The 24,761-nt window shown below is 39.4% G+C and overlaps 2 long non-coding RNA genes across 2 annotated transcripts; both read right to left on the bottom strand.

Annotated features, from left to right (window-relative positions):
* Window positions 1–19,226: 19,226 nt before the first annotated feature.
* Window positions 19,227–19,708, bottom strand: LOC145424398 (uncharacterized). The gene is made up of 2 exons (XR_013905462.1): window positions 19,597–19,708; window positions 19,227–19,319 (listed from the first exon to the last, which is right to left on the bottom strand). It is a non-coding gene; the product is annotated as an uncharacterized LOC145424398 (long non-coding RNA).
* Window positions 19,709–23,361: 3,653 nt separating this feature from the next.
* Window positions 23,362–24,344, bottom strand: LOC145424480 (uncharacterized). Its single transcript, XR_013905573.1, has 2 exons — window positions 24,206–24,344; window positions 23,362–23,619 (listed from the first exon to the last, which is right to left on the bottom strand). It is a non-coding gene; the product is annotated as an uncharacterized LOC145424480 (long non-coding RNA).
* Window positions 24,345–24,761: the final 417 nt, after the last annotated feature.

Below are 24,761 nucleotides of genomic sequence, written 5' to 3' on the forward strand. Positions count from 1 at the left end.
TAAGGCTATTTTGGTGGTCTGAGGATGGAACAGCAAAGGGCTGATGGGAATCACCAGGGTTTTAGCTGCTATTACATGGTGCAGGAAGTAGGAGCAGAAGACAAAGATTAAATGAAATGGAGAAAGTGTAGTAATGGTGCCTTCAGTGACTGTTGGAAAAATGATGGACAAACATGCATAATATGACTGACACTGTTAAAAAAATAATTATTAATTAAAAAAATATATAAATCAGAGACTGAAATCTTCATCCTGCTGTTTTACAACAGCACCACACTTCAAACAAAAAATATTTTAGATTATACAAGGTCTTGAATAATCAGGCCCCATCTTATATTAACGGCCTTACAGTACCGTATCACCCCATTAGAGCACTTCGCTCTCGCACTGCAGGCTTACTTGTTGTTCCTAAAAGTAGAATGGTAGGCAGAGCCTTCAGTTTTCAGGCCTGCCTTCCTCCCCTCACCTCACCCCAACCCTCCCTCAGGCTGGTTCTACTGGAAATATCTTCCTGTTCTCCTTCCTGCTGTCTCTTTGATTGTTGGGGTTTTCTCCTTTTTCTTTGTATTATTGTAGGGTCTTTACCTTACAATATAAAGCATTTGAGGCAACTGTTGTTATGATTTGGTGCTAATTAAATTGAATTGAATTAAAATTTTATATTTTAAAATGTTTAAATTTTTTTGTTGATGACAGCTGGATATGTAAAAAGTGAAGTTAGAATTTGTTGTAGCACAGCACAAGAACGGCAAACAAAGGATATAGCTAGCTTGGATTCACTAGTGTTGCCTTAACTTAAGTTAAATATAGAGTAAAAAACAAATTTTAATGTTATTTATTAGAAAATAGCATATTGTACTTATAAATATGAATTACATAAACATGCATTTATTCCCAATATTATCAACTGATTACTGATTTTCAGTTACTTATATTTACTGATTTAAATCACTAACCAGTCACCTGATAAGTGTCAGCTGATTAGACAGGCCCCATATTGACCACTGAGGTAAACAGTGGGCTGACAACCAACACTCACCAGAGTTTAATGGCAGCCAGAGTTGTTTGTCCTGCAGGGGGCACTGTAGCAAGGATTATGCACTTGAATTGGAAGGGGTAAGAAAACAGATTTCACTTGACTGCAATATGCAATCTTCTGACATGTAGTGGTGAGATTTTAAGCGCTGTGCCTTTAAGTTACAGCCATGTTTTGCTAAGCTAATGTCTCCTGGCTGTATCACAGTGATACTTTTTCAAATAAACTCTCGTATAAGCAGATGAGATGACATTGACTCAGTTAGGTCACTTTATGAATATGCCTTAAAGGTTCTGGATTTAACACCACACAAGTATCCACATTGTGATATCCTTAATAAAGTCAAAAACGTCACTTTTCTGTCTTTCGACTTCTCTTTGAAATTACGATATTGTACACATAGCTGTGTGTTTAGGGGGTGGTCACAGGTGGTCATCTACACTGCTGGGTCAGTTTTTCTCTGACATATATTAGTTGTTTTTATTATGAATGTTATGAAGTTCATATGAACATTCCCATCAATCACAAACTGTGCATGATCCCAGTCAGCTGTTGTACACCCTCTCTTCTGACATTAGAACACTTTTATCTGAAAAAGTCTTAAAACCGAATAAGTTGAACCATTTTACAGCTTAAAGGCGTTGTTTTCAGTCAACATGTTTGCTAAAAACTGGTCTCAAACTCCAGAAATGTGTTATATTTTTAATGAAACAAGAGCAGAAACTTCTTCCTGTTGAAAGGGAATTTTTCCTTTCCATTATCGCCAAGTGCATGCTCAAATGGGATTGTTTGATGGTTGGGGTTTTCCCTTTGATACTGTAGGGTCTTTACCTACAATGTAAAGCGTGTTGAGGCAATTGCTGTTGTGATTTTTTCAATATAGAAAAAATTGAATTGAATTTGAAGTTACTTCCCCAAACAAATGATACAAAAGTCACCTGGTAACCGACTTGTCAACTCATTACCCTCTGAACCAGGTAAACACAGAGTACAGACGTGTAAACGCTGCCGTGGTGTGTGTTGACTCAGCAGTGATAATATTAAATGTGAACATCTGATAAATATTTGAATTACATTGAACTGTTACATGGAGTAACTGTTACAAATTGTTCCGTAAGATTCTCCAAAGTGCAGTAAATCAGATACACCCAGATTTTTATAATTTCTTTATACATCATTATCCGTGTTTGTGGGGGTGGTGGTTAACATATTTGCTTGACAAGCAAAAAGGATGCTGGTTCAGTTCCAGCCGCAGAATTGAACCCCTGTTGTGGATGTGTCAGGAAGGGCATTTGGTCAAACATGTAAAGCAACCCCAGCATCTATGTGTTTGTTGGTGATGCTGTGTGGTTATGATTTTATACTTGTTCATATAATTCCAGTTGTATTTTATAGCAAAGTACGATCTACTATTAAATTAGCTACTAGCTAGCTAGTTTTCCTGTGCTCACTCTGACAAAAGCAATGAAACTTAACAAAAATAAATAAATAAAAGGTTCTGCAATTTGCAGACTTAAAATTACACAGAGCACTCAAAGGCAACGCATGCACCTCCATTTTGATGATTTTCAATTGAATCCACAACATCATTAGCATAAATGTTAGACAGTAAATGTGACGTTTTGATCCATACATCACTCCCTGTCTTCGGTGCTCTGCAATCATGGCCGGCCTCAGTTTTTCAGTGCTTTAATTGCAGCTCTAATTCTGCTTGTGTAACGCATGAAACGAGACTGTGGTCACCGCGAACGTGACATTATGGAAGTCTGCAGTAGATTTGAGTCAAGGAAGAGAGACAGAGAGAATAAGACAATAAGGGAGGGAACCATATAAACAGACAAGCTTGCGTCTATGAAGGTTCATGCTACTGTTGATGGGTGCTTGTACAGTGTGTGTGTTTTAGTGGACGCTAGTGGCAGGTGGCTGCAGTTCTAGGAGAGGACCCCCCAGCCTTCACTGAATCCTTATTTTAGCCGGGCACTAACTAGTCCGGTCTAATAAACCTTTCACCCCAAGGGCTGTAAATCTCCAAACAACTGGTGTGGCTTGCCTTGCCACCCACAGTGACACACCAGCAGTCGGGCGTAAAACGGGCATGTCAAATGCCATCAGAGAGGAAACTCTAGAGGCCCCGCCGGCTGTGTCTTTGCCTCCTGTAGGAGCAGAGAGGGAGGAACAAGCCGAGGAGAGAAGACAAGTAGATTTAGCTGTTTAGCGGCGCTCCTGTAGACAGACTGTCAGGTTGGCGGTATAACAATAATTATTACAAACAAGGTGTATTCACACTCAGCATGCGTGGTTTTGAAGCGCTGGAGAGAATGCTGAATAACAAAATATGAAGACAACAAGTGGCTGTTAGCAGGAAATAAAGAAACAAGGCTAAATACTCACAAGAGACTTAAAGGAGGAATCTGGAAACATTTCAGATTTGTCTTATTATCTATATAACACTTTGTTTCTTTTCCCACAAACTCCTCATAGATCATCAGAAGCTGAGCAACAAAACCGGGGGCATACAGGTACCCCTCAGGACCCTAGAGGCTCTTACCCATATCCATAATGGTGTCAAGTTGCTTAGCAACCATCTAGCAACAGGCCAAAACAAACAGTTTTTTGGGCATTTATGCACCTATTACGCCATATAAAAGCATTCTATCATTTCAGCTTCACAACAATAACATCTCATTTCTGTTCAATTATGCTAGATGTGTTGCAACTCCATCAATTGGCCTGGAAACCACATCACAATGGGCTAAATGCACTTGTTTTCACCCTTTATGCATCTAAAAATCCACTTATGGCAGTATTATTCATCTTATATTTATGAACATAACATCTAATTTATATCCACAAAAGCTGAATTATGTATGCATGAACAATACCTAACATTCCTATTTTCCTTTAGCTAGTTCGTTTTTGTTTTTTTGTTTTTTTATTAGTAAAGACAAATTAGAAACTGAACCAACTACAAAGCTGGCACTGATTAAGCTATTTCATCATGCCATGCTATACAATATTAGCAGAATTATTAGGTTAGCAGAAGAAGCATGTAAATAAATCAGGGTGACAGCATCTCTTGAATACTGCATATTAATGCAAAGATTTAGTAAACAGGCCATATGCTGATATTATAACTCTGTTGTGAAATTTAATTAACACTGACTTATTCATAGCAGTGTCAGTGTATCAAACCTCCAGCTGTATACAGCTTAGCAGATTTATAATAAGTTCAGTTGTCTTGTAAAACTCTCTTTTTTGTCCTTGGCCTTCAGTCTGTAGGTCTGATACTCAAAATCCTCACTATGTTCTGGACATTAAAAGATCCTTTGTCTCTCTTGTCTGTAGATCAATTGTAAACTAATTATTTATGATGAGACAGAGTGTTTAGTGAAATGTTGTACTTTACAGTTTTGTCAGTCATAGATAAAGTGTTTATCCTTATAAGTTAAATGTGAAGCAAGAATTGATATAATAGTGACGTAAGAACTAAGGAGCATGTGCCAAAGAAACGATGTAAAATTATTTTGAAATGATTATTCTTGTAAACTTTCTTTCACTATATAGAATATACTGAACAGGATTATAACAGCTTGGAAGTTTATCTTCTATAATTCCTTTACCACATCGTTAATCCCCCGAGACGTGTTTATAAAGTGTATTTTCTTACCTGCTAAAATGGCTCATCTATACCTTTCTGTGAGTGTTTTGTTTGCTGTTGAATTGTTGGGGGGGGGGGGGGGGGGTCGCATTGTTTGGTCTTGTTGCAATTCAAAATAAAGGATTATTTCTTACATTTAGCTACAGTTCTGGTTTCTGGTTCTGTTGAATTTCCCACCACATCTATTGTTTCTCTTCTGCCTTCATTTCAGCAGCTCCCCTCCTCCTTTCTGTTTTCCTGCTGTCATGCCTGCTGATGTGCTGAAGCCCTTTCTCCTTCACATATACTCTCCATCTCTCTCTTGCTCCTTCTGTGTCAGCTTGGCCCCTCATTTCCATATGAAAGTGTATGCTGGGGACCCATTGGTCCCCAGAGCGCGCCGACAGACCGTGCGCCGCCCCCATTCAGCTCTCATTTCCTCTCCAACTATGAGCCTTTGCTGAATCAATCATGTTTTTGCTCCACGTCGCCCAGTAGTGTCCGGTCTCTACTACACAGAGATCAACCTTTAGGTGTCAGCTGTCGTCACCATAGCCCTCTTCCAAGCACCTAAATAATACACGGGCTAAACTGCCTCACACACTCCCCGTCACCATCTGTCAATAAATGGGACAGCACTTAGAGAACTGATTCACCTAATTAGCAATCAATTAGCTTGTTACCACCAGCAGTAATTACCTTTTATAGAACCAGAGAGGAGTGCAGCTGCTGCCACTAATAAAACCTGGACCCTCCTTCCTGGCCTTCCATGGCTAACAAGACCTGTCTGAGAGAGTTATAGGCCAAGGAGAGCAGCCAGTGTGTGTGTGTGAAGGAGAAAGTGTGTGTCTCAGGCAGGGGGCCTGGCAGAGCAAACACACTCCCCAAGGGGCCTCTCCTCTCCCTTTTTAACAGGTTTAAATCCTCTTTTAATGAATATAGGGTCAAGCTAAATGGGAAATCCATCATGGCAATAAAAGCAGGAGGCTTCAGCCAGGGAGGTTTTCCGATGTGAATGAGCTGACTTTTGTTGTGAATCCAACTTTTCTCACTTTGCTTTTAGCCAGCTAGCGGCGTAGCTTGGTGGAGAGCAGTGTCTGTCAGTATTTCAGCAACTGTTGGATGTGATCACCCTGTGTGGGTTTCTGTGAAATATTTTTAGACCTAATCGATATATTTCCATTATTATTTTTTCTGCTGTGTGCTTCATTGCCATGTAAAACATAGTGCCTGCCTAGCAGCTAGCTTGGCACACCGTCAAACAAAGCCTGAGCAGCTGTCCCGCAGTATGCCATGAATCGTAAATAACATAGTGGGTTGTAAATAACACCGGTGATTTGCTGTACTTTGTTTTTGGTGCTAATTATTGAATGTTAGCATGCTATCACTTTGAACTAAGATTCCTGCTAAACGTCAGTATGTTTTTAGCATTTAGTTTTAGCATGTTGGTTTTATGACATTTTGAATGCTCAGGGTTAGCTTTTGGGCCTCCACTGTTCTTTTTTTTGTTTTGTTTTATTTTTGAGGGAAAAGTGTCCATTTTGAAAGGTAGACTGCTAAATTATTAATTAATCTACCATTAGCTTTGACCTACAAAACTTAGGTAGTTCATTAACCAGCCAACATGGCTTTTTGTGAGAACATTTTTGAACAAGCGCTTTGCTCTCCACTATGTGGCTGTTTCTTGTTTTCTATATGTTCCTCTTTCTCTATAAATCTCTTCTGTTGGCTATTTATGTCAGGGTTGGCTGTGTGGAGGGCAGGCAGGCAGGAGTGGGGGACCCAAAATGCAGGACTCAACATAGAAATCAAACTTAAAGTGCAGCTTTATTGCTGGGACAAAAACTCCAAACATAACTCAAAATAACACCCTAAACTGAGAACACAAAGCTACTAACAAACACTTGGAGCTGGGAGACAAAAGCGTGGCCACACGAAGGCAAAACACACAGCTTGTTGAGGGTACGACACAACAGAAAACACAGGAAAACACAGGGCTTATATAGACCGGGGAGTAATCAGGGAATAAGAAACAGGAGGGAGACACAGCTGGGAGGGTTTGGGCTAACAGACATGGGGAGCAAAGCTAGACACACTGACATGAGACACAACCTTTCACAATAAAACAGGAAACAATTCACAAAGACGTAGACAAAGAAACACAGACTTTACACGGGCAGAACTAAACCAGAATGAGCTAAAACCTACTAAATAATTCTCATCATCATCATACAATAGATCAAGAAAATACCCCAAAATACAAAATCAAACCAAAATGTGAGAACTGAAAATACTGGGTCAAACTGACCCAGAACCATGACAATTTATTCCTGGTATCTTTATTATTTATCTGTTTATTTTGACAGTTAACGTAGAGCACCCATAATTTCATTGTATATGTACAATGACAAAAAAGGGCTATTCTATTCTATTCTATTCTATTCTATTCTATTCTATTCACTGGGTGCTGAGAATGCTCTTGTTAACAATCCTGCTATAAACACCAAAATACCCGGTGTAACCTGCTCATAGCAGAGAGACTTGTGGACAGATGTAGTTCTGGTAAAAACTAGCAGTTATCAAGGAAGCTGTTTTTTCTTTTGGAGCATGCCAAACAATGTTCTCAGCAGGCATTATGCAATATATAATATATTGATGTAGATAACTTGTATAAGCAAAGCCTGGACTATAAACTATGTTTCAGAGGCACAAATAACCACATCCTTTTATTAAATGTAACCTTTGCTCGACATTATGTACTATGATCAATGGTAATTATGCAGAATTAACTCATTACATGATGAGATGTGTTATTACTGCCTTGTTATTGTTGATGTGTCATTATGTAACCAGCTTTTCAGCATAGCTGGTTGAAGTGAAGCTCCATTAAATGATTTTACACACTGGTGGTTTAACCTATGCAAAGATAATCGTTTGTAGCACTGTAATCAACAGTCATCAATTGCTGACTTTACAGGTAATTATTTCCTTGAAAAAACCTAATGGAAAATTGGCTTGCGTTTTAAGTTCCACCAGTTCCACACACAAAATCTCCTTACCTCTCATCCACCTAAGCATCCAAGATACTTCTTTTTGAAATTCATCTTTTATAATCCACCATGCTTTGCTTTCTCCTGCCTGCGACTATCCGGGCTTTGATTATTTATTAAACGCAAACTTTGAATCCTTTAATCCTAAATGCATCGCTTTATCCCCTGAAGCAGTGAGAAAATAAATCGGTATGTTTTTTTTTCTTTTATCCAACAGCAGGGCAGCTCACAAATACCTATTTGCAGCGGCAGCCTCCTGTTTACTTGTAACAGCATGCGGGGCTAACAATGGCCCCAAGTGGCAACCAAGGTTAATCCTATATGTCGCCATTATGCAGGGTCAAGCTGCCTCGCCATATATTTAGTGTGTCATTAATTTCCAATCTGCTACTGCTGCGGAAAGAACAAGCTGCCGCTGCTCAGCTCCCTCAGTGAGCACACACACACTCTCAGACACACACGCACATACAATGACTCGCTACATTAGCTAAATGGCCAGAGCTCCGTCTCTCTCTTTTCCTCTCTCTAATGAGACGGGTCTCTGGATCGTGTAGTCTATTCATCATCCTGCTTGTTCCAATCTAGCTCTTCTTTTATCAGGGTTTGGTTTGAGGGCCGAAGTCGTCACAGGCAACATAAATCACCTGTCAGTATTGGTCCCTGGGCTCCCATAATGCTCTATTAGCAGTTCCACCAGTATTATTGCCCAAGCCCGGCCAGGTATTATCCTTACAGAGGCTGCAACCATGTTTTAAAATGTGTGATTATTCATTACTTTGTTGTATTGTTGCTGCTTATAGCCAGAGTGCGATTATAAGCAGTGTCCTGCATCTTAGCGGTAGCCGCATTGTCGGCGTTCAACTTTGAGGAGGCCCGCTGACATACTCTAACGGAGACATACAAATAAAAGCAGCCACATGACGACAACATGAAGAAAAAATGACTACCTGGCTGCTACTAAAACAGAAGGACAGAGTCTTATCAGAGCTACTAACAGCAAAAAGTTATTCTTAATAAAAAGATCTTCGTACAAAGACATAGATGGGTTGCATGTGATAACATGAGAATGAGGCCCACTTTTCAACTAATTCAGTTTTATTTACCGAGCGCCAACAACAGTCTCATCAATGCACTTTGCATTGTAAGGTAAAAACTGTGTAATAATAAAAATCATCTACTGTAATGAAATGTATTCCCTATTGATGTGTAATCCAGTATTTCAATTTTAATTATTTTTATTTACAATAAATTTACCAGTGGGCAATCGCCTGCTGCTGTCCAAATCACTCAGCTCTTCTCCAAAGAAGATATCATTCCTCAGCTGGATGTAATCCAGTTCCTCCATCTTAGACTTCAGCAAGTGCAGATGTGCTGTTGATAATGAGCTCGCCGAGGCTGCAGTTGGAGCTGGAGTTGGACTAGGAATTACAGATTTATGTCTGTGTCTATTTATTTCATTCAAGGGCTGTCAGTTTAGTTTTTATTAGTTTTTCATTTCACTTCTAAATATTATAACAAATTTAAAAAAAAAGAAACTTTTAAAAATAAAATATACTTGCTTTTGCAAAGACTAGAATGGTATATTTGTTTTATTTTATTTTTTAAGGTATAAAAGTTATATTTATTTCAATCACTGTAGAGTGCTGTAAAAAATATCTTAGTTTTTATGTATTTGTCAGATTTACATGTTTCAGATAATACAATACATTATTTAATGAGCCCAAGATAAGCCATAAGACTTCAAAGTGCAGTTTTTAAATGATGATCTCATCTATTAACGGACAAACGCTACAAACCTACCAAATCCAAACCTAGATAAACCTTTGTGAAAAAGTAATTATTATAAGTTCAATTTCACTAGCCAGTCCCAGGCCTGAGTTGACATCTTAAAAGGGTTACAAAGCCATTTGTAAGGGTTTGGGACTCCAGTGAGCGATGGAGAGCATCATTATCCACAACTGGAGAAAAGTTGGAGCAGTGGTGAGCCTCCCAGGACTGGCCAGCCTGCCAAAATTACTCCAAGAGTGCAGCAACGACTCATCCAGAAGATCACAAGACACCGGAACAGTATCTAAAGAACAGCAGGCCTCAGTTGCCTCAGTTGAGGTCAGAGTGCGTGATTCAACTGGGCAAAAATGGCATCCATGAGAGGGTCCCAACATGACAAGGCTCATCACACATTTACTAAATAAAATCTCAATGTTCCAAAGAGTTTTGGGAAAATATTTTGTGGACTGTTGAGACAAAAGTTGAACTTTCTAGAAGGTGTCCCATTTCATATATTATCATAAAAAGAACATCATACCAACAATCATGGTGGTGGTAGTGTGATGGTCTGGGCTGCTTTGCCGCTTCAGGACCTGGACAACTTGTTCATAACTTGATGCCCAAGAGCGCTTGCGTTATGCAGCAAGACAATGATCTGACTCTTACCAGCTAGTCCACCTCTGAAAAGCTAAAAAATAAAACAAAATGAAGATATTACAGTGGCCCAGACTTTAGTCTAATTTCAATAATCCAAATTAATTAATATTTAATATCTTGCATTTAAGAATGTAATATCAAAAAAGAAAACTAAAATCAGAATAATGTAATTTTAGCTTAAACACTGATTAAGCAACGTTAATTTTGCACAACTTAAGGTGGACAAATTAAGAAAAATGTCTCTGCTGAACTCTCCATAAAAGCCTGTAGTGTACATGACATTTTCATTACATGGTTGAATATGAAGGGTATCTCAGTGTATTTTAGTCACTTTGTTGATGTGTCCCATGAGAAAAGACCAAATGCACAAAGAAGAATTTAACCTCGTTCAAAACTCTGAGAAATTAAGATCAAAAAAAGTTCGGGGACGATGCCATCGCTATCTCTTTTCATGACAAAGTCGACCTCTCAGCCCCAACATCTGCAGTCAGTCCCTCAGGTCTGATCCGAAAAGACAGGATATGACCTCATCTGTGATCCCGCGACCCGAGGAAGTGCTTCAAAAGAAAACGAGAGTTCATCTAGGGAAGACTTGCACGAAAGATGAGGTTACTACTTGACCTCTGAAGGAGTTGATGCTCTGATTTGGTTTTACGATGAACATGTGCCAAGTAGATGACTGGATGCTGTCTTTGTTTATTCTGCACAGCTGTAAAGGAACATACTGGTTTGTGTGCTTAAAGCGGCTCTGTGTACACCTACTCTACAGTTCCGGCAGTGGTGGATTACACTGAGGCATGCTGAAACAAAGCCCATTGTGTAATTACTCATCGGACACACGTCTAATGCATGCATGAATGAATTTTATTAACAGTTTTACTTTCAGCTGATCATAATGTCACAGGCCCAAGTCTGTCAGCCAATGAGAAGAGAGTATGGTCTCTACACACTATGACACCTACTGTAATATAATCTATATAAAATAAGACTTAGATGTCTCCTTTTGTCCTTAATAGACTGCATGTAAACTTTATTATTTAGATTGGGGTGCCTAACAGCAACAATAATAATAACCAGAGGTTCTGCATACTTTAGTTTTCATGCCACCATGGGCTTCTTTGTTTTTTGCTTTTTTTAAAGTGTAGACAACAGACTTTCATTTTCTTTGTTTTCCGTGACCTACAAAAATATCAGAATATACCTCAGACTACTCATTTGTCTGTCTGCTTGCACTGAGGTTTTCTTCATGCGCAGTTACTCTCCCATCAGTCTCCTCCACTCAACACTGTTTGTCTGGTCATGCATGGCTGTGTTTCTATTTGTGTGTGTGCCATCGGTGCCGACCAACCAAAACACAAAAGCGGCCGCTGGGGAGAGGATGAAGGTATCCGTGAAGACGTAGACGCTCCAGTGCTGAATGGGAAGGAGAATGGGAACAGGCGAATAGTGAATACAGGGAGACAGGTAAACTAAGAGAGACAGACACTGGAAAAAAAAAGACGAGGGGGAGCGAAGGGGGAAGAGGCTTTACCCGTCAGTGTCTGGTCCACAGCCAAGTGCACAGTTCAGTCCGATGGGAACGCCGTCTGTACACCTGTTCTAACCAGCTGGCCAACAGTACCTGTCTCAGTGGAAGCTTCACCCCAAGACACACCCACACACTCACCAAGGTGGGGGAAACTCAGCGGCGGATGGGTAGATGGAGAGTAGCTGCTTGGCAACTGCAGACTCCAATATGGATATAATGTGGATGAATCTTTGGAAAGTGTAATGAGAGCGCTCTGGAACATGCACAAACCATCTGAAATATGGAAAAAATATGAATTGAAAAGGGAAAAAAACACATTATGCATGATAAGTGCCTTTTAGTTGTTGTTTTTTTTTTAAATTTACATTATTTCCTGTAGTGAAATCACTGGACTTACTTAAAGTTCATCCATTATGAGTTCAATGGTTTATCCTAGTGTCTCTTCATTTGATCCATAGTTGAATTTAGTTGTTTAGTTGTTGAATTTAGTTGTTTCAGAGAAATGTACCTGATTTGAAGAACAGTCAGTCACAAAGACAATATCAACTGTGATCCAATCGAACAGCCAAGCTACTGTAGCTTAAATCTGAAAAATGAAATGCTAGTTCTGATAAGAAGGTGTGAAAATACACAGATCATCACAGTTTGTTGCATTTGGGGCTGAATAGCTGCAGACCAGTCAGCATGCCCTTGCTGAGCCCTGTCCATCACTGAAATTCCCAACAATGTTTGTGTGAGCATCACAACTGGAGCATGGAGCAATGGCAGAAGGTGACCTGGTCTGATGAATCATGGATGTCCCGGTGTGTGTGTTGCTTAGCTGGGGAACACCGTGCACCAGGATGGAGGCAGTGTGATGCTTTGGGTCATGTTCTGCTGGGAAACCTTGGGTCCTGCCATTTGGATGTTACTTTGACATGTAGAGCAGCGGTCCCTAACCCCCGGGCCTCGGACCGGTACCGGTCCAGGAGTCGTTTGGTACCGGACCGAGAGTTGAGGCTCGGGTGTGAAATGTATGGTTTTCAGGGTTTTTATTGGTTTTGAGCGTTATTTTGTTACTGTTTTTATCGTTAACTCGGTTTTCCTGGGTCTTTTCACGTGTGTTATGAATAAATCTTCTTTTTTTCGGTACCGGTACTAGTTTTATTTTGTTGTATTTATCCGCGACACCTTGAAGGCCGGTCCGTGAAAATAATGTCGGGCATGAACCGGTCCGTGGCGCAAAAAAGGTTGGGGACCGCTGATGTAGAGGAAACTGTCCTCCCTGATGGGCTTGGCCTTCTTCAGCAGGACGATGCGCCCTGGCAAAAAAGCAAAAATAGTTCAGGAATGATTTGAAGAGTACAACAATGAGTTTGGGGTGTTGGCTTGGCCTTCAAATTCCTCTGATTTCAATCCAGTTGAGATCTGTCAGATGAGCTGGACAAACAAGTCGATCCTTGAAGGCCCCACCTCACAACTTGCAGGACATCTTGGTGCCGATTACCAGTTTAGGGTCTAGTGGAGTCCATGCCTCGATGGGTCAGGGCTGTCTTGGCAACCAAAGGGGGACCAACGCAGTATTAGGCAGGCTTCTGCAATATTATTCGTCTGATCAGTGAATTACTAACACCACTAACTTTTGCACATTTCTCAGGAGAATCTTAACCACAAAAGATAGTTTGCTCTCTGTTAGTTAAAGCTTCAAATATGAAGTATTTCGTTTGTTAATTTCTAAGCCACATTTTTGCTTGCTAACAAAATAAAATGGTCATTAAACAGCAGAGATATTCCCCATACACTGACCTACACCCAAAGATGTTAACACCAATCGTTCCAATCACTGGCCCTGCAAAGAAGTATTTGCATCATAAAATTAATGAAAGTAATGCATCTAAAACACATTAAACAATCCACAGACTGGATGTCCACACACACACAGTTTCAGCTGCCAGTACAACTGGATCCAATCTGTATGAAAGACCTTATAGTATCATGTTATTCCAGTGGAGCTCGCTGCCCCTCCCTGAACTGGATTCTGTTGGATGTCTCATTCTGCTAACCTGACATTTATATCTCCGTGATGGTAACCCTACCCTACTTTGGACAAGGACAAGTTGACTTTTTTTGGGAAAAAAATGTGACTAGTCAGTTAAAATTAGTATTTTTGTTCCCTCATCTCCAAGAGTTGGGAGACCAATTAGTGTTGGAGTCATCACCAACGACTACTTAGACCACAGAGGGTTGAAGAGCGAAGTGATCGAAGAAATAAAATTTTTGTCATTTGGTTTTGTTAAACTTTGAGTTGCATTAAGTGCACAACTGCACATTCCAGTTCTTCTATGTTTTCTGAATGAGTGTCATATTTTGAGGATTTTATAGAACATGAATAGTCTGATTCTTTCTTCACATTCTTCCTTGTTTTTAGTATTGAAATGCATCCATCAGATGTCCCTTCAGCTTATTAAAAAAACAGGCAGATCTCATTTACTAAACATGAATATATTTTTGTTTTATGAATACGTGGCTACGTGATAAGCGGGACAAAGGAGGCGATTCTGTTCCTCAGCTGGACTGAGTGCGTGACTAAGAGGGGAATGCTGTCGAGAGCTTCTTTCCTGTCCCCACTGATGCAGTCCGGGTCTTGTCAGCGGGAAGACGCCTGATCGAATGTTGAATTTCTCCCACGTCCAGGCTGTTTTTGACTTCTCCGTTTTTTAAGTGATCGAAAAAGCAAACGAGAGAAAAAGGCATGAGGTTTGAATGGACATGCATATGTGTCTTTGAACGATAAGAGGGCGAACAAAAAGGAGAGGGAGAATTTGACTTGGTGAATTAGGAGAAAATAAAGGGAAAAAGCAAACATGGAAGAGAGAATGAAAAAGGAAGCAAAGGGAGGACATATCCACATGAATGAACAACAGATGACTCCCGGCTCCTCTCATCCTCTGGGCTCCACAGATGTGCGTGTGTGCTGGGTGATAAAGGCCGAACCAATTGAAGTGATACAACACTGGCTCTATTAAAAGGCCTAAATGACATTTGCATGGTGTAATTACTGCTGGCTGCCCTTCTCTTTGTGTCAACGGCCACCGGGATCCTGTTGAGAAATTATCCCCGAACAACTCCTGATGAATTAGGCGGGAAAGGTGCAGAGAGGTCAGAGCGACAGTATGTTCACAGCTGACTGGTGCTCTGGAAGCACCAAATACACCAAATGGTACATGGTGTTTATGTATAAAGCATTTTGACCAGCTTCTCTGCATTTTGATGCCAGCACCTGTCTGAATTGCCAGCTCCATATTAAATTCCTCGAAGAGATAATAACGTTCTGGACATGGAAGATCACACTCGGCAAACACGACGCCCAGCCGCCAAGGCCTGCGAAATGTAAATCTCACCAGATTAGATGTCTGTAAGCAGCTTGTGTGTGTGCAGGAGATTGGTAGGTGGATGGAGAGAGAGGGAGAGGTTGTGCGTATGTGTGGTTTTATGTGTGTCTCTGTCTCATATCTCATTCCCTGAAATAGACTTTAGAGAAATCTCACTCCGTCCCATTCAGCAGTGTCCCTGATCATTCACCTCACTCTAGTTCCAAAACCATCTGAGTCTGACTTTTTTATGGATGCTACCTATTTAGCAAACTTATCAACCTGTGGACAGGAATCCCTGTCAGGTGGTGTGGAATTACAAAACCGCCTCCATCTGTCCCCTGTTGGTCACCTTTACAATTGACTGAAATTCTAATCACATTAAAATCAAGTTAGCACATCTATTTTTCTTACTACTTACTTACATATTTTCGAATGGGATAACAGATGGGATCCAGCAGATAAACAGGGCAGATTGACGACGTCAATTAAAAATGCAATTGGGCCGATGTTGGTCAGTTCTGATATTAGGCCGATATTTGATGCATTTTTAATGAAGATATAATGGTGTGATCAGCATATTTTTCAGTGCTGCATTATAGACTTTAATAGATACGTCTTGCCAGACAAACTCTGAACCTGCCACAAAGCAGAAATTGAGACTCATCAGATGTTTTTATATTTTTTACGATCTTCTATTTGCCAATTTGGTGAGCCGATGTAAACTGTAGCCTTACGTTATTATTCTTAGCAGATGGTGTGGTCTTTTGCTGCTGTTGCTTCAGGGTTTGACATGTTGTGTATTCACAGATGCTTTTTTGCAGACTTTGGTTGTAACAAAAATATATGCATAACAACTTGGGCTGCATTTTGCTTTTAATTATCGGATTTCATTTCTTTTATTCATTTGCTTCTTTGATCTATTGGAATTTTCTGCATATGGTATGTTCACAAATACCCATAAAAGCAAACCTATTCATATTTATGTAACTATAAACTCCCGTTCTTCTATATTTGGTGTATTAATTTATGGCAATACCTGTCAAGATTTTTTAAAAGATAGTAAAGCTGTATGATACGATCAAGGAGCCTTCCACACCCCCGTCACGTCATTGATCCCTGCACAACCACTGATTGGCTCTTGTTTTTAAGGTTTATTTATAGTTATTTAATTCAGACTATTCAAAAAACACATAATAATCTCAATAGAAGGAGGATGTCTCAGTGGCCTCATTTAGAGCCTCTTTAAGCTTCTATGTTACCTTACTGGTTATCCAGTTTCATAGCTAATTAACACAACTTGATATGCAGTTGGGTTAGGCCAGGGTCTTGGTTAACCATGGCATCTGCAGTTTTACAAGTCTGCTGGAATCTGTTCCAGCCCCATATAGCTACATTCCTGCTGCGATCATAAAAATGCAGTTTAACATCACAGCATAGAATACCAAAAGCTGTTCACACTGTAACTTTATAAATGTGCAGCAACACTTTATGAAAAGGCAGATGCCTGCAGGTGAGCAGGCAAGCAGAATATCTGACATGTCAGTTTGAAACATTAAAAGCGTTAATGACAAACCTCCTTCTCAGCACTGCAGCCAAATGTAGCTTTTAATGCTTAATGTGAACACATTTCTGTTTCCAAGCTCACACCTGATATCACCCAGCCATCAGGTTTTCTCTGAATGTATTTCAGAGGATTAGGCCGAGCTGCTGGCAGCATTTATCAGTGATGCCTTATATCTTATTTTCTCTACTGCACACTATCTATATCTATATAAATACTGCATGTCTCAGCATGTATCACAGTAGGATTTTGAGATGTCTGATTTGTCTGCAGCTTTTCTGTGCTGATTGTATAGCAGGTTGTTTTGTTTGTTTGTTTGTTTGTTTGTTTGTTTAGATGATACCTGTACCAGGTTGGGGGTCAGTCCAACACTCTGTTCTGGACTTTTCCAGGTTTTGGTTTCAGAGTCTTTGCTTTGAGTTTGAGTGAAAGCGAAATTCTGATATTTTATAATTATTTTATTAGTCCATTACTTAGTATTAATTAGCACTGTGTGCTAACCAAGCTTAGTAACTTAACACCCCACCGTCAACAAGACAGCTCCAGAAAACTAGTTTGACTTGAAATGTCTTCAAAATTTTGAGACTAGAACTGAAGTCACAGTGGCTACAGCCATCTTTTATATACAGTCTATGTTTACAACCTATAAAATAACAAACAACCAAAGCTTTAAAATAAATGTTAGTGGCGTAAAAATATTTTAATTCCAAATATGGGATAGTAAAAGTACAAAAATTAGAACATTAAGACTGTACTTCAGTAAAGTGCTGAATTAAATGTACCAAGGTACGCTGCATCACTGGTTGATACTGGGTTGCACTGGTCCAGCCAGTGCTCTCTTTCAGAGAGCATTGTACTCTTGCTCAGTGGTATTAGTAGAGGGAAACTACAGAGGCCAATCATGTGTGCATTTATCAGTTTTATTAGTAGTTCCTCTCCCAGAAACACAGATTTCAAATTCAAATAAATTCAAATTTTATTTGTCACGTACACAGTCATACACAGTACGATATGTAGTGAAATGCTTGGACAACTGCTCGTGACCTAAAGAGAACAAAAAAGGATTTGAAACTGCATCTGAGCATCACTGTTCAAAAATAAAATTTGTTCCTGCTTTCTACGCTTGACATTGTCCCATCCTCTTCTGTGATTGACAAGCACCTACCACACAAACCCAGCAGGGTCAAACAAACACAGCAAACCGGGTTTTTCTTCATCTGCTGATTGTGAAAAAAGCTTTTTTGTGTGTGTTTGTGGAAGAATGTGTGTTGACTCTGATTGGAAAAACATCCCCACAAGTGCAAATATGCACATTTTGAGCATGCGTGAACTCCTACTTGCACAAGTGTGTCTGTACACGAGTGTGTGTAGCTACAGTATGTGCATGTGTCAGCATCATCGCTCCATCTCCCTCTGCGTCTCCTGGAAGCTGACAACTGGATAATAGCTTTTTACTTTTCCAGAGCAGGGCTCCGGAGAGAACTAATATGATTATAAATCATTATTCAAATAGAAAGGTGACGAGTGGCGCTCAGGATAGCAAGAGAGCATGATAATAGCATCATTACCTTTTATTTATAATTCAGATTCCCCCCCCCCCCTTTTTTTTTTTCTTTCTTCGTCTTTTTTTGGAAACGTGGCACCTCAACCTAATGCAGGACTAGAGGGGATTTGTCTGGAAGTGTACATGCATCAAACCATCCTGAAAGACAGCAGATGTGAAGATGAAGTCATTTGCAAAAGGGAATATTTATAACATAGTCGTGTGTTTGAAGGGAGATGGGTTTTATTTGCTACAGGGTAAATCTTTTTTTTTTCCTTTTTCTTTTTTTTGTAGTTTGTTTTGTAACAGCCTCTACCAGCCATCTCCAATCTCAACAAAGTCAACATTGCCATGGTGACACAGTCAGTAAGCCTGTTTAGGTCAAACAGCACATCTTTGTTGTGTTTGTCTGCAGTGATCACAGTGGATGATGACATCGTCTTATGGTGCGCTTAACTCTTTGAAGTCTGAGTCATGAAATCATTGGCAGAAAACTTAAAAAGAAAAAGGAATATTTAATGAACCTTATGATAAATGAAAAAAAAATAAAATATTAATTTGCATTTATGAGTTTTGCACTATATTTGCTACATCTGGTATTTAAAAAAACTTTACAATTTGCAATTAAAGATGTATTTGCAATTTATTTAGTTGGGTTGTTTGTTTTTCTTCCCAGACATAAGTGGGCTAAAAGTAAGTAGTAAAAGTAACAGTACTGTTTGAAGATTTTCCTGCATCTTTATTTCCCTTTTTAGCTGCTTAGTTTTAAAATAGTTTTTATTGTCATTTATTTCATTGTAATTGCTTGTTATTAATTCTTTATTAATTGTTTTTTCTTTGTTTTTCAAGCTGTTAAAATTAGGGATGCTACAATGCATTAGCTAACATTTTATCCACAAAAAAGAAGGGAAAAAAAGAAAAGCAAAGAAAAGCAAAGGAAAACAAGAAGATAATGTGAAGCCACCCATTGGTTTTAGACTCCTCATTTTCAAACTCCAGTGTTGTTTTTAAATCCAGAAATGGGTAACTCTACTGTTCTCTCTATGTGTTGAACTCCCTGAGTGTGAACATAGATAAACAGCCAGCCAAACTCCTTTTCAAGAGCCAGGAAGGTGAGCGTACTTGCTCCTTTAATGACTCCAAACATAGCAATCATCTTGCACTGACATCATTGAACTGGAGTGAAACTAGAAAAACACATAATACGAAACTCTTAATCGATTGACATATAATCAGCAGGTAAATATATTCAGGCACTTACACAGGAGACCATGAAATAAGTATACTGTAGATATCCAAACTGATATTACTACAAAGAAAACAAGCAGGTAGTAGGTGAGCGTACACTTGTATCATTAGCTCAGAAGCTACACCCTATAACTACACTTCAAAGAAGGTACAAAATAATGTCTCAAAACACCCTATTATTAATTGCTTAATATACAAAGAACTGACAGAACTTACGACTATTGCTTTCTGAAGGACTCCTTTGAAGGATTGCTTTGGATTCCACATGAATGATTACAAAGTTGTAGCCATGCTTTTCCCACTGTTCTCTGCATTTCCTGCTTCCTGTCTATGCGCATGTCAAAATAAAAGCCTTCCTGTCTATCCAGATGTCAAAATAAAAGATTCACAATTTTCCGATGTATAACAATAGAAATACACTTTACACTTATTTGTGTCATTAGCATATGAACATATTGAAAACAGAACAGTAACTTCTGCATTAGCATGCTACATTAGCAGCGTGCTAATGTACCATCTAGCTAGCTTGGCTAGCCTGCAGCTATAAACTGTGATAAGATAAGATAAGATAAGATAACTCTTTATTGTCATTGCACAGTCATACATAGTACAGTAGTACAATGAAATTGGAAAAACTGTCCTACGTCGGCACTACATATAACACAACACGACACGATATGACACATCACAACGTAACAAACAACACAACACAGTATATTAACTTAGTATAAAATGCCCATGTCAACTAAATAACACTAAGTGACGAGCTAAATAAAAAAGCAATTTCACCACGAAAACTGAAGCTTCAAATTCTTTGATAGTCTGTAACATGGTAAGGTAAATGGACTAGTTCCACTATGTTGTTCTGCCAGCTGAGCCCCAGCTACTCCTAATGTTGTTCCTGCACACAGTAAGACATTAAGTTATAATGCAGTTAAACAGCAGACTATAACATGGAAGTCTACAAGGATTCGCCTCCTTTTTGAGCTTTGATCTCAGGTGGCACATAGGTAAAGTGCACTGGAGGTTTCCCCTTGCTACACATGCCTGAAGCAGGTCAGCTTAGGCCTGGTATTGCATTGGGAGAAACCCCGAGTGATCCAGCAATTCCTCTGTTTCTGGAGCTACAACTTCTTGAACAGCTTTCGCTTGGCTGCTGCTGTTGGTACAAGATTGCAAATGGCTCACAGACACAACTGTTTTCAAACTGTTCATGCTGCAAGAATTTAAGCTACAGTGGGCCCTTGGCTCTCTGCTCCCTCAGAGGTCAGGACTGTTAAGGCACGCCACTTTTGATCAAGAACGTAACTTTGATGTTCAGAGTTAATCGAAATTAGCTGAAGTGATTTCGTTGTGAAGTGTTTGCTATTTTACAGTAAGTGCTCATGTGTCAAGCCTTTAATAATTGTCTCAGACTTTAGAAAGGTCCACCTTCAGACTACTTTTCCAAAGAGGAGTAGTAAGATTGACTTTGACATGTAAAACTGGCGAAACCAGTTGCTTCAGTTGCAGCCTTTTCTTTTTGTTGTCCTCCCATTGTTGTAAGAATTCATTTGAAAAGGCAACATGTAGAAGAGGGCCGTAGTAATGTAATGAGAACATCCTGGCAGTCGTTTGCGTGCAAGGTAGGATGTTCTCTAAAAGCAAAACCTCAGATTCATCTGCGATTGCTTAACTTGGCAGACTCGTATTGCTGAATCATTTTGCATATTGAAATCAGGCTTTGATTTCACTTTGAGTCCTCGTCAACGTCTGAGATGGTTTCGCTCTGACTGCGCAGGGATTTATCTGATGCGCCTATTCAGACAAAGACTCTGTATCATTTCAGCAGGGAAGCCCTTCTGCGACTTAACTAACCGCTTTGTTATTCTGCCGCTGCTTGAGGTATGAGCAGCCTGATGAGCAGGCAGCGCATCGAACGTCACTGAATTTCAGATGATTTAGCAGCCGATTAGTCACGAAGCCCAAGCTCTGTGTGGAATGCGACAGGGAGGGAGAATAGAGCAAATCTGTCTTTGTCAGAGCACGGAGATGCTGCTTGCTATACACACTTAGCGATTCCCTCGCTGACAATTCAAAATGATAGAAATCAGAGAATATGTGAAGTGACTGAAACAATGTCATATAGTCGAAGATAAGATTGCCATTAAATAACCCGAGAGCAAAAAGATTTAGTCTAAAGAACTGATCGAGGATCAGCTCTTCCTTTGAGGTTATGTCAGCTATTTTCCAGCCAGAGATAAAAATCGATGCCTTGATGTTTTCTCCAACAAAATGTTTGTTTAATCCAACCATGTAATGAGGCTTTTTTGCACGCGCTGTGCACATACATCTGTGTGTAACGTGCTTGCATATACAACAGAGGTGCATCTGAGTATAGCCTCGTGTGTACAGTTGTATGTGTGCAGGGTCTTTTATGGCATCCTGTTGAGTAGGAATCTCGCCATTTGTCTTCCAGCTGATTTCTGTAAATGCAGCAAAGGGGGCCCAGCTCCAGTAACTTTATTTTTGGCCTTTGAGCTCTAAGGCTAAACAGATGTCACTTCTCAACTCCTCTGCAGCTTAATGTAGAAAATACTTGTTTTAGTAATGGGTGTGAGAGGAAGGCCTCACCAAGATTGTGTCTCATACTCCACCAGAGACTAAGGAATGAGGTTATTTTATAAAGGATGTAGGTAGATTTATTTGTGCTAAAGTTCTCCACTGCACTTTCATCATTCTTCCTGTAAGAGTCAGGGTACACCGTGGACAACATGTCTGTTTGTCACCGTTTGTTGCTTTGGGTTGTGACGAGAAGTTGGTGTTAATCCAGCGGAAACCTAAACAGGCACGGGGAGAACAAAGTGACCGGGATACCAACTAAGGCTCCCCCTCGCCACCATTTAATGGAAAATAATCCAGAATAGATACTTCAGCTATTTTATCAGTGTAGAATATATATCATCACAACCCAGCAATAGAAGCTCAAGTGACATATACCCAAGTAAATATGGTCCAAATCAAGAGGTACCACTTCAGTGAGGGTGGGATTGTTATAGCAAGGCCGAAAGTCCCATGATGTCATTTATATGCCAAACAAACATAACACAACCAATGAAAATGTAGAGGTGATGGTAAACCTGCTGCCTTTTGTCAAACTCAGGGTAGACGTTGGATTTCATAGGGTTTCATAGTTGTCGGGTTTGATTCTTGTGAAGGAGCTGCTCTCATGACTCATCCAGTGATATTATTCCCAGGCCAATCAATGGCATGCAATCGGTTGGCGTCACATTTTTGGTTTGAACAGTTTGCTTAGAAGTAGTTACTAAAAAGTTCCTGGTACGAGGTACTACCACCTACTGGAAAACTTATAGGAACTACTTCATAGTAGATAAACAGTTGAATTTTTGTTTGTTTGTCTTTTAAATCATTTTAAAGATGTTATTTGTCATGTATTTCCTGCTGTCTCCCAGTGTGAGAAAAGATGATCTGCAGCAGGGTGACCAGGTTGAATGGCATTACTTTTTTCTTACTTGCTAAAGATAAGGCTTTGGCCTGAAAATACAGCAAAATTTGCTCCAATTTCTTTTTTATCACATTGTTTAATATTGAAATTAAAGCTATTTTTAGCTGCTCCCAGATGCCTTTCCTGACACAACCCCAAAGAGCTTTGTACACAGCAAATCCAGCATGTCCAAATTAACACTGTCGGATTTGATTTCAACACTATTAAAGTGTGTATATGGGTCCACACCAGAGAGTGTTAATTTACCTCTTTTTGGAGAGTTGGTACGTTAACTCTGATTTAGTGTTAACCACCAAATCTGTCTGGAGTTGATAATTTAACACTTGGTGTTAAGAGTTTCTATATTAACTCTCAAAGAGTATTTTAATTTAACTACGTAAGAGTTATATTCTAATTCATTCTAAAAAGCGGGAATTTTACTGTTCTGAACTTCTAGAAATTTCTTTTGGAAATAAACATTTACTAAAAAGACGCAATGGTTTTTGAAAAACATCTATTCTGAACTGTGCACCACAATTTCAAAACATTTTCTGAAAGATGTAACAGTGTACATGTTCTCACTTTCATTAGAATTTTGTTTATCAACAGGTCTGACGTAGGTGAGCTGGTAAATGCAAATAACAGCATTCGCATCACTTATTTCTTCAATACAATATGCATGTCCTTCATTCATCCCTTTGTGGAACTTCAACGCACTTCTGCTCTCCCCCATATTCCATCTTCACAAGCATATCCTGTGTGGAGATTGAATAAAAATTAGTTGACACTAATTAATGGCACAAATAATCCAGTAAACAATTGCAGCACAGTAAAAAAAAAGGAATCCTCTTTGAGCCATTACTTGTGTAAAGTATTTTCCCAAAAGACAAAGACACAGGCAACAGGTAATACTGAACTAAATGTAAAACCTCAACCTTTTTCATTTTTACCTAAACCGTGTGCACAAAACTCTGGATGGATCTATGCTAACGTAGAACCCAGTCAGGACGTCTGCTACTGCTGTTTGCTCGTGTTTTTTTTTTTTTATGGGCGGTCGTTTTCAGGCTTCAAGTAGCACCATTATACCAACATTTCACATTCTAGGCATTGTTTTAGGTGTATTTGACCAAAAGTTTGACTGAAAATTCACATGCAAGCTTTTTTTCCAAGGCTGTGGTATTTGCCCGCAAATAATACCTTTCAGCTAGCTAAAACAGAATATTATGCTATCAGCGAGCAACATGGCTAATGCCTTTCACACAGCTTTGTCTCAACTCCAAAGAGCCACAGAAGTAAAAGCTCATAATAATAATTGAAACAATCTTTGAAAAAATGACTTACCAAGCATGGCAAACAACTCAAATATGTAGAGCAAAATGTTCTGAAACGGCTTCACTTCAGCTTCGATTGGAGCCTATGGTGCTGGGGGCGGAGTCTGTGAATTTACTCTATTGGTGTCATAGCCCCTGTAGGAGTTCAGAGTTAAGAGGTCAAGAGTTAATGTTTCCATTGTAACACCTCCAGATTTGACATAGAAACACTCATTTTTAACACTCTATTTTAACTACTATCATTTTACACCTCAGAGTTACATTGAAAGAATGTGACTCTGCTTAGAGTAAAATTAACTCTACTTTTGCAAGAAGACTATTAACACCAAAACATTTAACACTTTTGAATTTGCTGTGTATCTCCTCCTGGGATCAAACTGGGAAACCACTATACTATGAAGTCACTATGCAGTGTTGAAATTAATTGTCAAAAACATGCAAAGAAAAATAAAATAAAGTCTATAAAAAACCAGTGTGGGGCCTTTCTCTGTGTGTGGGAGCTCCTTCCAGGTAGCCTGAACTCCTCACAGAGGCCATAGACATACATGGGGTTCTTCATTGTGATC

This window comes from Astatotilapia calliptera, chromosome 23 (genome assembly GCF_964374335.1).
Source record: "Astatotilapia calliptera chromosome 23, fAstCal68.1, whole genome shotgun sequence".
Classification (NCBI taxonomy): domain Eukaryota; kingdom Metazoa; phylum Chordata; class Actinopteri; order Cichliformes; family Cichlidae; genus Astatotilapia; species Astatotilapia calliptera.